The 17,775-nt window shown below is 42.1% G+C and overlaps 1 long non-coding RNA gene across 3 annotated transcripts; it reads left to right on the top strand.

The window, feature by feature from the left end:
- Nucleotides 1-5,245: 5,245 nt before the first annotated feature.
- LOC128928621 (uncharacterized) lies at nucleotides 5,246-17,382 on the top strand. Of its 3 annotated transcripts, none has more exons than XR_008474000.2 (4): nucleotides 5,246-5,326; nucleotides 5,687-5,846; nucleotides 16,034-16,137; nucleotides 17,118-17,382. It is a non-coding gene; the product is annotated as an uncharacterized LOC128928621 (long non-coding RNA). The 3 variants fall into 3 exon arrangements; XR_008473997.2 differs by having other exon boundaries at nucleotides 5,624-5,846; XR_008473996.2 differs by having other exon boundaries at nucleotides 5,600-5,846.
- The last annotated feature ends 393 nt before the right edge of the window (nucleotides 17,383-17,775 follow it).

The following is a 17,775-nucleotide window of genomic DNA, read 5'->3' as shown; positions in this document are numbered from 1 at the left end:
GAAAGCCAGAAACTGATACAAAACAATGCCACTCTATCCTGAAGGGACCCCCTCCCTCCTCCATCCTCCTCCCCGTGGCAGGACAAGGAAAGGCGACTTCTCCCTCACAGTCATATCCCTGGATGTCTAGCTGAGGATGTGTTCGCTGGAGCAGAAAAAATGCATTAAACATAGACCAGTAGCTCCCAAACTGGACCGCATATTGGAAACACCAAAGATCTTCAAGTCCTGTGGATGCCTGGTCTCCAGCCGCAGACATTCTGATTTGATTGGTCTGGAGAGCAACTTGAATATTCGGATTGAGAAGACCTCTCCGTGTGACTCTAATGTGCAGCAAAGTTTGGGAATGACTGGCAGAGATGGAGAACTTGCTATCAAATGGCATGCCCACCTGCCGTCCTCTGCACATTTTAAGATCAGGGGATGGTACACCCCGCAAGTCATGGTGCATCCATCTGAACATTCATCTGCTGGACAAGCAGGAAGGCTACACCTGTACGTGACAGGTAAAGCTGGTCTTTACCACCTCTGTCTGAGAAGGCAATGTGGGCACAGCCAATTCAAATGCAGAGGGGTGTTTTCATCTTGGCTTTCAGCATCTTAAATTGTGCACAGATATTTTAAGATCCCTTGCAGGGCTGCACTTCTTCTTCCCACCTGATCCTGATCCTTACCAACGAGCTCTCTCGGCGGAGTTGGGGGGGGTGTCCACATCCTCAAAGACAGAACAGGTGACAAAAAGTTGGCTAGAGACAGGTTGTCTTTCAGCTCCCATTCCCAAAGCAATGCTGAAGGGGTTATTCATGCAAAAGCTATTGAATCCTGGTGTGTCTCCTTACCTGTGACTTGTCTAAAGGCAGAGGAGGAAGATGGAGTACAATTTCACGACAAAGAAAGGCTCTCTTTTCCTATTCCAGCAGGCTCCAAATTATTTCCTCTCCCAACATCTACTAGTAAAAATCTCACCTCTTTGTCACCCAGGCCTAAAATGGGAACATCACAGATTTATATAAGTTAAAGCCTCACAACCCTGGTTTAAAAAGTGGATGTTAGGTAGCAGTGCCAGATTTCAAAAGTGAAAATACAGGACTCCCAGTTAAATTTGAAATTCAGATGAACAGTGAATCATTTTCTTTTCTTTATTGTTCACCTGAAATTGAAACGTAACTGGGAGTTCTGTATTTTATCTAGCAACGCCAAAGTAAAGAAAAGGTTAAGAGCTATTTGCATGCCAGAGTGAATTAATTCAGCTAGTTTGCTCTTTGCTTAGCCAATAATAGTGTTCAGTGGAATAAGGCTTCTAATGGGGAAAAGGGGGTAACAATTTTTACTTTGGGGTGTCTTCTGGAAGGATTCTAAGGCCACCATAGCAATAAACAGGGAAAAGGGTGTGCTGATTCATTAACCATGTTTGCTATAGGTCTGGGATGGCAAGTGAAGGCATGTGAGCCATACATAGACAGTGATAGGTCAGCATCCAAATGACGTGTACTAAATGGTGTCACTGGGATATTGAACTGGGATTATTTTATAAGAAGAAGAAATGGACAAGCAGCATTTGTCAATGAAGCTGTACAAGAAATGGAAAATTGGCTGAGTGTCGAAAAATAAGAAACTATTCAATACATAGAAACTATGCTTTTTTCTTCTTGGACTAGTTTCTTGCTCTTCCCCTAAAGCAGCTCTTCTCATGCCAGGCACTTGATAGGTGCTTGACACATAAGCACTGACTCAACACTTTGCATTAGAAGTCACAGAGGGAAACTAATGGAATGATTCTGAGCACCACTACCCTTTCTTCCATCAGGCCTTTAATGAGTCACCTAAGGTCATGCAGTGGCAAAACTGTTGGGCCTACAGAAAAAGTCCTTTAAGGCATTCACGTCATTGAGTTTTCCTGCTCTTCCAGAGATCTGGAGTCCACGAGTCCTCACCCACACACCTCCATTCTCCTGCATCACTGAGAACCAAGGCTCCTTCCGGACTACAGGCATTGAACCAAAACGGAAGTAGAGAGCCACCCTTGAATGGAAATGCCCACCTTTGAGTACATTTAGATGGCAGACGGAACCCATTCATCAAACTACGAAAATTCCCTCCACTCTCCAGGAAGAATGGCCATGAAATGCTTGTAAATACATGTCTTCAGGTTTAAACAAATGGCATCATTATTTTTATTTTTTTGAAGGGAGTCCCTGTGAAGGGAACTTGAGGCATGCTTGGCTGTTTGTCCTGCAGACAATGCTTGCCTGGATCTTGTGCCGTTTCCGTATCTTCTGCCCAAGCCAACTGGCCAGCCTCATGGCCTCTCGACAGGAGAAGGGTGCCAATTCCTAACATTCTATTTTCATACTGTTTGATGATAAAAATCACCCCAGCAGGATGAATGGCAGTGAACAAAAACAGGAAGCAGCCCCCTGATTAGATAGGGACAGGGTGGCTTGTAGAGTAATAAACAAAATGACTAAGAAGATAAATGAGAGAACCGTGATGCTGCCATCTCCTTCCTGAACAGGCCAAGAATAAATGGAAAGAAGAAATCAGGAAAGAAGTCATGACTGGGGCTGTAAGCGGGGCTGAAGGAGGCTTGCTCTCCGACATCACTTAGCCGGAGCCTTCCCTGAGTTGCGTCTTGAGTGGAGGCCGTTAGGACGACCATCTGGTTTTCAGTGGCTTCCTTGGAAAATCTTGCCTAAGTGATTTAGTACCTTGCTTTGATATTTGGGGTTCTTTGAAATCTGTGATCTTAGTGCCTTGGCCAAACCAAGGGTCCACTTGGTCATGCACCGCTCTTGGACAGTGGTTCTCCGTTGGGGAGGGAGATGGTAATTTTGCTCTCTAGGGGACATCTGACAATGTCTAGTTCGTTGTCACGACTGATGGATGGTGCTGTTGGCGTCTAGTGGGTAGAGGCCAGAGATGCTGCTAAATATCCTATAACATCCAGGACAGCCCCTAGCAACAAAGAATTATGCAGCCCTAAATGTCAGTAGTAGCCAGCTTGAGAAACCCTGGTTTAAGGTAAGTTAAGACAAAAAAAAAATAGGTATAAGTCAAAGATCAGATGGTTGTAGATGGGTGGTGTTCTGTTCTATTGGGCCTATATATCTTTTTTCTTTTTTACATTAAGATAGTCACATGGATGGTCTATATATCTCCACCACCATGGCATGTGTATACCTATGTAACAAACCTGCATGTTCTACACATGTACCCCAGAACTTAAAGTATAATTAAAAAAATAGATGTAAGTATGGGTATGGACATAGGGTGGGTAGGAATGAGGACACAGATGTAAACACAGACGTATATTGAACTCATTCTACAAAGAAATAAGAAAAAGAAAGATAACTTCATTTCTCATAGCAAAATCTTCACAGGGATAAATCACCAGGAAAACGAGCCTTAGACATTCCCCTATAAAAACCCAGCCTCTCCAAGCCTGCTCTAAGCATAAGCCTCACCTGATCATCCCAACCAGGGCCGCATGATGAGAGCACATGTCCAAATTCCACATGTAACATTTACTTCCTGTGTGATCTTTGGCAAGTTTCTTATTCTCTCTAAGTCTTAGCTCCATATTTATGAAGTTGACTTCATAACTTCTACTTCCTATAGCTGTGATGACAATGAATAGGATCGCATGAATAATGGCCCATACATTGTCTGTCCCCTAGTCAAATAGGAGGCCTTCAGTGAATTGCATTTGTTATGATTGTATAATCATCAACATCCTTGGATTTTAATGTACATTCGGGGATTTCTCCTTAGTACCCAAAGGGCTCTTTGCAATTGGAAAGCATGATTTCGGGTACTAGGATACTGAGACAGGTACCAGGATGCTCTGTCTCAATTTTGGCTGATGCCCCAAGGAATTCAGAACCAAGAGATGTATTCATCAAGTAGTTTCCCTGAAGTCTCATCATTAGGAGGGATTGTGACAAGCTGAGATGCAGCTAGAAATGCATAGCCACTTTGGATACAGGTCTGCACATCCAGCAGTCAGGGAACTACTAGAATGGGACTCTCTCCATGGCACAGATGTGGGACAAGTGGCCACGCGGGAGAGTCAGGCTGCAGGCTGGAGCCTTCAGGTACCCTCTTGGGCAAAGTGTTGGAAATCCAATTTCCACTTTCAAGATGCAACCACCCGCTGCCTTCAGTCTGAGTCCTTGTCCTTTGCACAGCTCCCAGGTCTGGGCTTCCCTCCCCAGAACCATATTACGGGCAGGTGTGGGTGTGAGCGTGAGTGTGCACCTGTGACTGTAGGGAAGGGAGCTATAGAGAAAGCAAATCTTCCTGTGGCCTGGAAAGATCAGCTTTGTGCTGATTTCCTTCTTTTTTTGTTTTGTTTTGTTTTGTTTTTTGACAAGATCTAGCTCTGTCACCCAGGCTGGAGTGCAGTTTTGAAAGTCCCACCCAGGTAGTGGAAGCTTTAGCACCTTCCTTTGGAACGTGGGAATATTTAGACTGATTGCTTTCGACCCTCGGTCAAAATCGCATCAGTAAGTCCCCTTTGAATACTTGTTACACTAGGATGAGTTAAGACTAGAACTCGTATCATGGCAGGAATACCATTTATTTTAATAACACTTAGAGTTTTAAGTGACCCATCAAATGACAACATATAAATGCAGGGCAGGCCTGACATCCGCCACCTGTCCTCCCTGCCATTACTGCAGTGAAAGCTCAGACTGCTGCACGGACCTCAGCATTGCGGGAGTCTCGGAAGATACTGTTGTCCTCAGTGCTGTGTTTGCTGTAAGAAAAGTGATGAGAAACCTCTGTGATATGCTCTACAGATTAACTCAGGGGTTTAGGACGGAGAAAGAATTTACCTTTGACTAGTCTTAGTGCTTGGCCCATAATTAGCCCTTTCATTGTACACATTTATTGAATTGAATGAGCACCCACGCCGTAGCCAGTTGAACCAGAGACATGTGTCCTCTCTGTTTCACCAAAAATTGTGGGTCATACTAGCCCAGTGTCTTACCCTAATTATCTGGAGTAAAACAGGGATTAACTGGCTTCCAGAATTCCTGGATGAATCACCGCCCACAGCCCCCACTTGAGAAGGCAGCAGGTCATGTGGTCTGGCCCCAGGCTGGTCCAGGGGAGGAAACCCGACCCACAGGAGACCATCTGCCTACTGGCCAGTCACTGGTGTGTCATACAGGGCACTGTTCACTGGGACATGACTCAGACCATAAATTCTGTTCTCAGAATTTAGAATTGGGAAATTGGTGAGGGTCGCCAGTAGCAACAGATCAAGGTACAGGGAGTAACAAGACCACGGCCATAGCCGCTATGAGGAATGACATACTAGGTGAGAAAAGGAGGGTGTAGCAGACTTTAGATGGGAGAGGAAATGAGAAAGGCCATGGGGTCTCAGATAGGGGCAGAAATAGTAGCCTTTACTCCTTAATTCTCAATTCCAGCACTCTCGAAGTGTCCTTCCTCTTCCTGCCTTTGGCCTCTGGGATTTATCCTATTATTAATAACCCTATTAATAATAACAATGGTTATTATGAACATTATTCTGTCTTATTAAGAATAATCTTACAAAGGAAATTCTTTTAACTTGAACCTGTGTGAGTAGACATATATTCCTCAAACCCCAAAGAGCCTTGATTAAAGTAGTGACCCGTGTGAGCACCACTGGAAATAAAAATCACTCAACATTCAGCAAAGAAGATTGAGATCAAAAAAGCTGGCTGAGATTCGCACTGGGCATCCTTAAGGTGAGCAAACTGGTGGATTAACCTGCTGAGGTGCATTTTTATGAAGAAGAAAGATTACTCCATTTGAGAAGATTTGAGAGGCATGATAAATAAAAGGAGTTCCAGGTATGTCGTTGAGGGGCGGTGGTATCTCTAGCCTGTGACACACTCATGTTCTTTCCCAGGGGGAGCACACTCCTAGGAAATGGTTAGACTACAGGGGCAAGGAATATTGATTCATTTCATTCCCCCAAGGAAATTCTATAAAACTCACTTACTTCTCAGGGCCCACACAAGAGACCAAATAACTATTTCTGTCCTTCTATATACATTCCTGAATGGCCACTACACAAAAGTAAAAAGGGAAAAGAATATTCATCGTAGAGGAAAATGATACCAGCATGGAATGAGAAACAGTGCTGAAGATGGAGAAAGCCAGGGAGAAAGACAGCAAGACAGGGAGAGAGAGCAACTTTCTGGTCCATCTTTGAACTTCATAATTAGATGAGCCAATAAGTTATTTTTTTTTTTCTTTATTTGGGTTTCTGCCACTTGCAGCCACAACAGTCATGGTTCATAGAGTGCAGGTGATGAAAGAACCCAGTGACACACTGTAAACTATGTTCTTACTAAGATTACAATATCAGTCTCCAAATGGCACCAATCCTACTGCCACCGGCCCTGTCACATTGTGATTCACCATAAAATAAGAAAGAGTGTAAGATACTTTTTTTATTTTTTTGAGACAGAGTCTCACTCTGTCACCCAGGCTGGAATGCAGTGGCTCCTTTTCAGCTCACTGCAACCCCCACCTCCCAGTTTCAAGCAATGCTCCTGCCTCAGCCTCCCAAGTAGCTGGGATTACAGGCACGTGCCACCACACCCAGCTAATTTTTGTATTTTTAGTAGAGATGGGCTTTCACCACGTTGTCCAGGCTGGTCTCAAACTCCTGACCTCAGGTGTGACCTGCCACCTCAGCCTCCCAAAGTGCTGTCATTACAGGCAAAAGCTACCATGCCCAGTGTAAGATACTTTAATGGACCTTTCCTAAGGGAGTTAAGTGAAAAAATGGACCCATGATTACAATAATTACTAAAATAAGGAGTTAAAGAAAATTAATCTTATGCTGAAAACTATAAAACATTGATGATAAAAATTAAAGCAGGCACATAAAAATGGAAAGATAACCTATGTTCATAGATTGGAAGAATTGTTATTGTTAAAAGGTCTTATTACCCAAAGCAATTAACAGACTCAGTGCAACCTCTACCAAAATTCCAAAGACATTTTTTACAGAAATAGGAAAGCAATCCTAAATTCATATAGAACCACCAAAGCAATCGTGAGAAGAAGGGGACAAAAAAGCTGAAAGCATCACATTACTTAACTTCAAAATATAATACAAAGTTATAATAATCAAAAGGGTATGGTACTGATAGAAAAACAGACACTGAACAGAATATAGAGCTCAGAAATAAACCCATGCATATGCAGCAAGTTTTCAACAAGGACACCAAGAGTATGCAATGGAGAAAGAATGGTCTCTTCGATAAATGTCATTGGGGAAACTGGATGCCCACATGCAGAAGAATGAAATTGGACTCAGCTCACACACAAAAATCAGCTCTAAATGAATTAAAGACTTAATGTAAAGCCTAAAACCGAAAAACTCCTAGAGAGAAAAACATAGGGAAAGAGCTCCTTAATATTCCCCTTCTCCTGGCACTTACGTTTTTGGATATTACACCAAAGCACAGGCAACAAAAGCAAAAATAGACAACTAAGCCTCTATCAAACTAAAATGCTTCTGCACACACAAAAATAAAACCAATAAAATGAAGAGGCAACACAAGGAATGAATGGAAGAAAATGCTTGCAAACCTTATATCTAATAAGGGATTGATGTGCAAAATATACAAAAATACCATATGACTCAATGGTAAAACACACATACACACACACACACACACACACACATACACACACAAAATGACACAAGTTTTTTAATGAGCAGAGGAGCTGAATAGATATTTGTCCAAAGAAGACATAAAAATGGCCAAGAGCTGTATGAAAAGATGTTCAACCTCACTAATTAGCCAAGGAAATGCAAATCAGAGTCACAATGTGATATCACCTCACCCCTGACAGGATGGCCAATAGAAGAAAAGAAAGAAAGAAGGAAAGAGAGAGAGAGAGGGGGAGAGAGGAAGGGAGGGAGGGGGGGAGGGAGGGAGGAAGGGAGGGAGGGAGGGAGGGAGGGAGGGAGGGAGGGAGGGACTTCTGCCATTTTGTTACTGTATTCTGGCAGCTATGCTCTCTGGACCACCCTGCAGGTTCACAGTTGCATTCGGCATCCCTGAAGCTATGCTTCCATAATGCTACATGCATTTCCAAGGGTAGCAAAGATGAATAAATCTCCAATATAATTCCAGAAACTTCTATGTGTTTCCAAAAGCAAAATAAATGAATACATTTCTGGAGTTGGTGTTGTTCGAGAATATGGCTAAGGACTTCACTTGGGAGGAGTGGCAGGGCCTGGATGATGCTCAGTGGACCCTGAACAGAAACGTGATGCTGGAGACCTACAGCAGCTTGGTATCTTTGGGACACTGAATTACCAAACCTCAGATAATCTTCCAGCTGGAGCAAGGAGCAGAGCCATGGACAGAAGGGCCCAAAACACAGCCTCCCAGCCATGTGAAGATGCCTGCTACCACTGTGCCTTCGGCCATAAATCAAAGTTCCCTGAGGCCTCCCCAGCATTGGATGCTGCCGTGCTTCCTGTTCAGCCCACAGAACCATGAGCCAATTAAACCTATTTTCTTTATAAATTAAAAAAAGCAAGAAAGAAATGAAAAGAAAACAAGTGTGAGCAAGGATATCAAGAAGAGAACCCTCGTACACTGTTGGTGAAAATGAAAATCAGTGCACCCACTATGGAAAATAGTATGGAGGCCCCTCAAAAAATTAAAACCAGAACTACCATACAATCCAGCAATTCTACTTCTGGATATATATTCAAAGGAATTGAAATCAGGGGTTTGAAGAGAGATCTGCACTTTTACATTTATTGCAACATTATTCAGAATAGGCAGGCTATGGACTCAACTTACGTGTCCATCAGTTAATAAGTGGACAAAGAAATTGTGATATGAAAAGGTACAGATTTATGGTATATGATATAATGTTTGGATATATGTATACATTGTAGAATGGCTAAATCAAGCTAACATATGAATTGCCTTGTGTTTATCAATTTAAAAGTAAATAGTTGGGTTGTTTTTTTTTTTTTTGAGACAGAGACTCGTTCTGTCTCCCAGGCTGGAGTGCAATGATCTCAGCTCACTGCAACCTCCGCTTCCCACGTCCAACTGATGCCCATGCTTCAGCCTCCAGAGTAGCTGGGATTACAGATGTGCACCACCACACCTGGCTAATTTTTTGTAATTTCAGTAAAGACAGGGTTTCACCATGTCTCTCAGGCTGGTCTTGAACTCCTGGCCTCATGTGATCTGCCCACGATAGCCTCCCCAAATCAGCCTTTAACAAGAAGAAAATCTCACAATTTGCAGCAACACTGATTAAACTGAAGGTCATTATGCTAAGTGAAATAAGCCAGACACAGAATGACAAATACTGCATGATCTCACTTCTATGTAAAACTTAAAGTTGTCAAACTCATAGAAGTAGATTATAGAATCGCAGTTGTCAGGGGCTGGGAGGAGGGAAAGACGGGAAAGTGAAAATTTTAGTTGTGCAAAATAAGTGTGCTCTAGAGATCTACTATAGAGCATATAGAGCATAGTGCCTATAGCTAACAATACTGTATTCTATACTTCAAATTTGCTAAAAGGAGAGATATTATGTTAAGTGTTCTTGGTACCAAAATAATCATCATTACGATCATCATAATGGGGGCAGGGGAAAACTTTGGAAGGTGACGTTATGTCTTCAGCCATGATGGGTGATGGCATTGCAAGGTATACTTTTTTCCAAAACTCATTGAAACGTATACATTAAATCTGTACAGCTTTTTATATGCCAATCATACCATAATAAGTGGGTTCAAAAATGAAAGAAAATAATTTGTTTCTCTATTATTATCAGACGTTTAGAGCCTTTAGCTTGTTAATTATATAATAGGACTCTCTCAAAGAAGAAAATAATATTCAAATATTCAAGGAGTGAATTAAAAAAAAAAAAGCTTTAGACATCTTGATCAAGGCTTTATTTCTGAGCCAGTTCGATTACCTTTCATATTATGTTTAGGACAAACTACGCTGCACTGCACCCTATGCTGACATGCATGAGAAAGAAGAGACAAGCTAATGAGAGAGGGAGAGCGTGGGGCGCTAGGGCGGAGGGGGCTATACTTCTGCCCTTTTCATTTACTTCCAGTACAGCAGCCAAGTGATCCCTCTGCCATGTGCCAGGCACTGAATGATATGTTAGTAACACAGAGATAAACAGGACAAAATTCTTGTGTCCAGGAAATTCTAGTCACGGAGAAAGACAAGTAATGATACCTCAATACATGGTGGACGCCATTAAAAGGAGAAAAGAAAGCTTCCTGGCAAAGATGCCCAAGGTATCAGGAAAGGCGTAGAGGGCATTTTACATTTATGTAAAAAGTAAGCAAGCCTGCCCCAAACCTCTTCTGGTTTTAAAATTGACAAGTCATACTATCCGCATGACCCTTTCCAAATGTATCCGCTGCTGCCCCTCTGCTGGCCTTCCCAAGGCCACATGGTCAACTTTTGCTATAGAACAGAGATCAGTGGAAATAATTGACATAGATTAAGCTACAGGCAGGTTGTATAGATCATGGGCCCAGATCTAATTCCTGCCCAGTCCACTCAATTACACAGGAGCTTCTTACTGGAGAAGCAGGTGTAGTTACTGTAAATAAGTTCAACTTTGGGCATGGATGTCATTGGGTAACTGCATTTTCCATGCTTGGGTGATGCATGAGCTTGCAGAGATATAGCCAGCCTTCCCTGACAGTGTGGTATCCTCAAGACAGGCTAGGATGGGGGGTAGAAAATGCACTGATAGACTATCAGGAGGCTAGAATGCTAGTCCTGGCTCTGTCTTTAATTCATAGTGTAACCTTAAGTCCCTCCCCTTTGCCAGGTCCGTTTCCTTTCTATAAAATAAAAAATTAGACGAAAATGCCAAGATAGACAAAGAGGGCACAACAATGGTAGATATATCAAGATTTGGGTTAGGTAGAAGTGAGTTTAAATCCTGATTCAACTTATGTAACCACTCTAGATCTCAGTTTTATCATCTATACAATAGGAATCACAATTGTTCCTACTCTTCTACGATACCTTAAGATAATGTCTATCATAGGCTTGGCACATATTAGGCACTCAGTAAGTATTCATTATTAGCATGGCCATTAGTATTAAGATTTTGAGGTCATTTATTTATTCAACAAGGCCATTTAAATACCCTTCATATCTTAGGTACTGCACTATTTTTAAAAGTACGTTACTTATCTATTGCTGTATAACACATTACTTTAAAACTTAGTAGCTTAAAATACAAGCAAACATTTATTATCTCATGGTTTCCATGGGTCAAAACTTAAGCCAGGAACGTGGTCCTGGCTTAGCTGGGTTCCCTGCTACAAGGTCTTTTATAATTCTGTAATGAAGGTCTTGGCTGGGACTGCAGCCTTATCTGAAGGCTCAACTGGGAATAACACTATTCCTTACAGGTTGTAGAACACAGGGCCTTGGGTCTTTGTTAGCTTGGGTCTTTCCTTGCCATATGAGCCTCTCCTTAGGGTGGTCACCAAGTGGCAGCTGGCTTCCCCCAGAGACAGTGAACATGAGAACCAGAGAAGGTGCACAAGACAGAAGTCTCTCTCTCTTTGTAACCTAATCTTGAAAGTGACAGTCCATATTTTTGTTGTATTCTATGCATTAGAGTGAGTAAGTAAGTCCATTCTTCACTCAAGGGGAGGGAATTGCACAATTGTATTTAATACCAGGAAGTGAGGATCGTTGGGGGTTATGTTAGAGGCTGCCTGCCGTGTGGGGTACAAACGTGGACTAAGTCACAACTGCCTTCAAGAAACTTATATTCTCATGGGGGAGACTAAGAAGGAAACTAATAAATGTAAACATAGGAGCTTGCAGAGGATAAAGAGAGGGCACAAAGAAGAGAGTGATTCTGCATGGTCATGGTACATAATGGATCTACACTGGGGGTTGGGGGATAGTGAGGTCTGATACTCAAGAGTGGAAGAAGCAAGATCAGAACCCAGCTCAGTTTCTAGCTCTGTGAATATTAGTCTCTGGGCATTCTTTCCACATTGAATAGCTAATTCCCTTGCATAAGTTCCCAGGGTTAAAAATTGACAGAGCCAGAATTTAAATCTAGATCTGTAGAAAGTCATGCTCAAGCTCTTACTAGTGTCAGCCTATTGCCTTTTTCTCCCCTGAGTCCCCAGCTGACGCACTGTGGATATTTGTGTCCTCCAAATCTTTAGGTAAACACTTGATCTCCAGTATTGGAGTTGCGGCCTGGTAGGGTGGGGCGGAGGGTTTGGTGCAGGGTGTGAATCCCTCATGTCTGGCTCGGTGCCCCATGAGTGTAGAATGGTGGATGCCAAGGACAGGGAGCAGGGGAAAAGGGGGAATTCCTATTCAACGGGTGTAAAATGTCAGTCATGCAACGTAAGTCTAGAAACCTGCTGTACAACATGGTGCCTAGAGCCAACAGTACTGTACTGTACGCTTAAAATCTGTATAAAAGGGTAAACCTTATGTTAAATGTTTCTACCACTATTTAAAAAGTGGGAGATGGGGGAGGAAAGATTTAGTTTCCCAAAGGACCAAGTATTGAAACTTAGTGGCAGAATGCTTAACTTTGCTAAACCTTACTGTCTTCGACTGTTAAATGGGTCTGAAACAACAGTTACCTTGTAGGGTGACCTGAGGATTCCAGGCCCATGTAAACATTCGGCTTTGTACATGATAAAGGTCTAGTCAAGGTTTGTTGTGGCTCTTTTTTTGGTTTTTTTTTTTTTTGTTTTTCTTTTTTTTGAGATGGAGTTTCGCTCTTATTACCCGGGCTGCAGTGCAATGGCGCAATCTCGGCTCACCGCAACCTCCGCCTCCTGGATTCAGGCAATTCTCCTGCCTCAGCCTCCTGAGTAGCTGGGATTGCAGGCACGCGCCCCCATACCCAGCTAATTTTTTGTATTTTTAGTAGAGACGGGGTTTCACCATGTTGACCAAGATGGTCTCGATCTCTTGACCTCGTGATCCACCTGCCTCAGCCTCCCAAAGTGCTGGGATTACAGGCCTGAGCCCCTGCGCCCGGCTGTTGTGGCTGTTTTTGTGAGCAGCAGCAGCCGTAGCCTTATTACTCCAGCACCCAAACAGAGGCCAAGAATTGAGGCTCTCCCAACACATATTCCTTTGCACAGCAATTGCTTCCAGCCAGCTAAAGCAAAAAAGGCTGAACAGCAAGTCAAAACCTCCAACCCCATCTCAAAACACGGAATATTCAGTAAACTTCACAATCTAATAAAACATCCACGGGAACCCTAGGGGATTGAAAACTCTTCAAGCTGAAAATTAGAAAAACAAGTTATTTTATCATATCTAACAAGAGTCCGGTTGTAATGTCAACAGTGTTCTAATTCTTAGAATGAACAAAGTTTGAATCAAGTTTTGGCAAGTTTTCTGAAACTATATATTCACATAAATCACATGATATCGTAAGATGACACGTTCCCTTCACAGTGGACTTTTTTGCAGCAGGATTATAAAGGTGGTAATTTTTTAGGAATACTGGAGGGCTTCGTCAATTTTCCTAAGGGCCTCTCTTAATCCTTTGATACACAAATCATTCTCATCTGAAGCACCTGTCCTGTCAACTGGCCTGATGCTACCACATTCCCATTCATCAGATGCTTTGCTTGTAATTAGAGCCCTTCTCCAGCAAAATTTCCATCCACTTTCTGAAATCCTGCATCTTTTGCAAGATTTGCAATTTTGCTTTGCAATCTATTTGCATTGTATTTGCATGGTATGGTCAGATACCTACAGCATCTGGCAACCTGTGAGGGAGTGTCCAACAAAGGTATTGATGCACTGGTGAGTAGTTACACTCATGTAAAATGGGCTGAGATGTTTGCTGGGGAATATGTGCGTGAGTTTATTGGTGGTAATGTTTATACCATGACAATATGTGCTTCCCTATACAATGTGTTGTGTAGGGCTCAAATGACAAATTCCTAACTAGTGGGATCCCCTAAACTTTGTTTCTAACTCTTAAATACACAGGATATCATCTGGTGTCTGTTACAGTTAATTCTCCTGGCTTGAGCTAGGCTGAGTTTCTGTCCATAAAAATGAATAATTCTGTACTAAACCCTCCAGACACTTCATCTCTCTCACATTTTTTATTGTTTCACATGAATCAGCTAGTTCAGACTTGCTGGAATTGTGTTAACGTCAAAAATTGAGTAATATTCCCAATAATAATTTCTAAAAGTTGGATAGCACTGAGCATTAAACAAAGGGTGTTTATATGAAGAGCCTTCATTACATAAGAATATATTATCCAATTCGAACACAGTAACGAGGTTATATCAAGAAGCAAAAAGCCATTTGCAATATAAAAACAATTGAAAGGCCACTTATAAAATAAATACCCATTCCGACCTCACTCACCACATAACTGACTCATGTGTTGAAACAAGTAATTTCAACTCTCATGTCCTCAGTTTGCCTCATGTATTGTAAACTGAACACAAAATTATCCCAAATTGGAGATTTGCACATTAGCTGAGATGAAACATGGAAAAGATTTTTAATAAGTACATTGAAGTAAAAAGAAAGTTATGTGCAAGCAGAACCAGAGAGTTGTCCCTCAATGTTTTTCTTTTCCCCTGTATTGACAGAATAATTGAATTTAGCTGGGCTGCCCATTTCCCAGCTCCCTTGCAGCTAGGTGGGAACATATAACTAAGTTCTGGCTAATGGGACAGAGAAAAATGTGTGTGATTTCTGTGTCACACTCTTAAGAGTGAAGGAGTTTTTTCCCCTCACATTTATCTTACTATTTCTACTGTCTAGATTACAAATTTGGTGGTGAAATAACTAGAAAAGTGTTAATGACCAAAAATACCCTAAGGATGACAAAGAAAAAAGAGAAATCCCAGCCACTGAAAACTCCAAGATAAAGAGCTGCCATATTAGCAGTCCCTTATGTGCAAGAAAAATAAGTGACTACCTTATTTCATCTATGATTTAGTTGGGAGGTGGGGTTGCACTGAACTGTATTCTGAACTCTATCATCTGAACTATATTCAACTCAGATTTCCCTCTTACCTGCCACAACATCAAATACACTTTCATTGGAAGGCAATATTGAAAAGTGGCTAAAACTAGGGGTTCAGAAGTCAGATTGCCTGTCTCCAGCTCTACCGCTCCCTGGCAATATGCTGAATTTAACCTGTCTAAGCCTTGGATTGCTAATCTACAAATTGGTTCTAATAAGAGTAGCTATTGCTACCTCATGGGATCAATATAAAGTTTAAAAAGATAATGCATGGGAAGAATTTAGCACAATGGCCACCACACACCAAGTATTGAATATATTTTAATCATGATTTTTGCAGGGAAAGGTGTTTTCAAGGCTGGAAAACATCCCAGTGCTAATTCGGGGGCTCTAAAACTAAAATGGTGTCACTGGGGACTTGTTCATAGAAACTTCGGCTCATCTACTAAGTAAATTTTCTTTTGCAATGTGACTTTTTTTCTCTTGGCAAGTTTCCAAAGTTTAGGTTAGGGGGAAGAAAAAGGAAGACCATCATCTCTCACCCTTTAGATTCAGTTTGGGCTTGAGAGATGAGTGTCAAGGATATGGTAGGTCCAGGCAATAGTTGACACCCACTTTTTTCTAAGACTGTACCCGTCCCTCTTGCCACATGTGCCAACTGTGCACCTACTCACTCTCAGATCCATTATGTGCTCTGTTCTCTTCCAAATCATAAGGAGCTACATTTTCCAAGCTCCTTTGCCTTCTTGCTTCCTTGCATACTCAGCCAGTAGGAGGCTCTGATGGAAGACTAGAGCAAAGAAAGAGGACACAGTTGAGTATCACTTCACAAAGGCTCTGGCAGAAGCTACAGATGCTTCACAATCTTGGCTACACTTGATGGTCCTGGCCCTTTGTCTCTGAAAGTATAAGTTCCTCTTCTTGTCCCTTTTCTTTAGAGATAGTAGTAACTTCCTGCTACTGGTAAACTCTGGGTTGCTTCACTCTCTGCTCTCTGCTTCCTCAGCTTCTCCATCACCTATGGATTCAATTTCCTATGTTAAATTCTCTCTGCTTGAAGGACCTTTAATGATGCCAGTTTTCTCGCTGGACCCTAACAGATACAAGATGGTAAGTTCAGCACTGAATGCACTGCCTTGTATGTGCTGAGAGTCAATGTCTATTTGTTGAATAAATGAATACTTGGAGAAGAAGTTGATATAATTACCCTGAACTAGGTCCTCTAACCACTGTAAGAGCTGTGAGGCTAAAAACACCGTTTATGAGATGCTCACTTCTGCTCACAAAGGCTCTGAGCAGGCTAAATCACAAAATATATCAAAATATTCATCTTCCACAGCCACATTTCTGGTCTGTTCCCCCAGAGTAGTAAACCTCAAGCCCTCAGGCCCTCAATGCCACAGGTGGTAAAAAAAGTTCTTCTGGGGAACTTCTAATTCTAGGATGATCTGGCTGAAAGCAAGATCGATGAGAAGGGTGCAGGAGGAGAGGGTGGAGAAGAAAACCTAACTTCTCTCAGAAGATATTTATCTCCAGACAGCCATGTCACTGCTGGGGAGCAGCAGAGTGCTTAAAATATTTGTAAATATGTTTGGCCCCAAGAGTTCTCTCCCATGGAAACAGCTAATAAACCAAGCTGCTGAGTTTATTCCTTTTGCCAAGACACGTTCCAGGGGCTGAATACATTGCTGTTTTATTATATGGAAAAGAAGAGAGAGTGTATGTGCAAGGAGCCAGGGGAGGTGATGGAGAACTCACAGTTGAAAGCAGGAAAGTTACTCTTCCAGGTTGATGAGGTTTTTGTCATAAAGATCCAGATCTAGAAATGAAAATTAGAATTGGCACCAGCTCTCTCCTTGAAGCTGGAACTGCCCTCAACTCGGAGTTCCAAAATATTTAGGCACATCTTGCTAAGCAAACGGCCACTTTACCAAGTTGCCAACAAAATCTGGACATTGTAAGTACATGAGAAAGGACCTCCCTCCAAGAAAAGTAATAACCCCAGGTGATGTCAGTGCTGCTGATCTGAGGACCACACTTTGAGTGGCAAGCCGATGCGTTAATCTCCTGTGTATGCTTCATCTTTTCAGAGCCCAGTATCCAAAGCAGTGAGGTGGTTTCCATCTGCTCACAGCACGTATGTGACCCAGGAAGGACACTGCTGCAACCCAGGGTCTGCTGGATTATGCCCCTTGTCAAGACAACACATTTCCCACACATGCTGAAACGTGTGCCCTGGTATTTTCCTGGGGTATTATTTGAGTTGCCTCTGAGGATTTCATTGTTTGTTAAGATCTTATAAAAAACAAAAACAAAAAAAAAGACAAATGAAGGTTAAATTATGAAAAAAAATTATGTTGAGTGCATAATTTCAATTTTTTTTTCCATTTCATCCAAGCCAACAAGCTCAATTACCTTTTCGTGATAGCATTATAATGAAAATCAATTTCTTGAGTCAGAGGCAACCTTGAAGTTCAACTCCCTCCATCGTAACAGTAATAATGTGTACCATTTCCCAAGCACTTGCTGTGGGTGGTGTGCACTGGTCTGAGTACTTTACCTATCTTATTCTCATGGTAGCCTGGACCAAAGTGTGTACCTAAGGATACTAATCTCATACTACGCTCCACAAATTAAAGATTCTGTGATCCAAAATCTCTTGCAAAACTTGTGGCTTCCTAGGTCTTTCTCAGGGAGACAAAATCAAAATGCACACGGGTATACAACAGACCCTAGGAAATCCTGCGG

The sequence above is a fragment of the Callithrix jacchus genome, chromosome 9 (genome assembly GCF_049354715.1).
Source record: "Callithrix jacchus isolate 240 chromosome 9, calJac240_pri, whole genome shotgun sequence".
Lineage (NCBI taxonomy): Eukaryota > Metazoa > Chordata > Mammalia > Primates > Cebidae > Callithrix > Callithrix jacchus.
The sequence above is the reverse complement of the archived record's forward strand: the minus strand, read 5'-3'. Positions and strand labels throughout refer to the sequence as shown.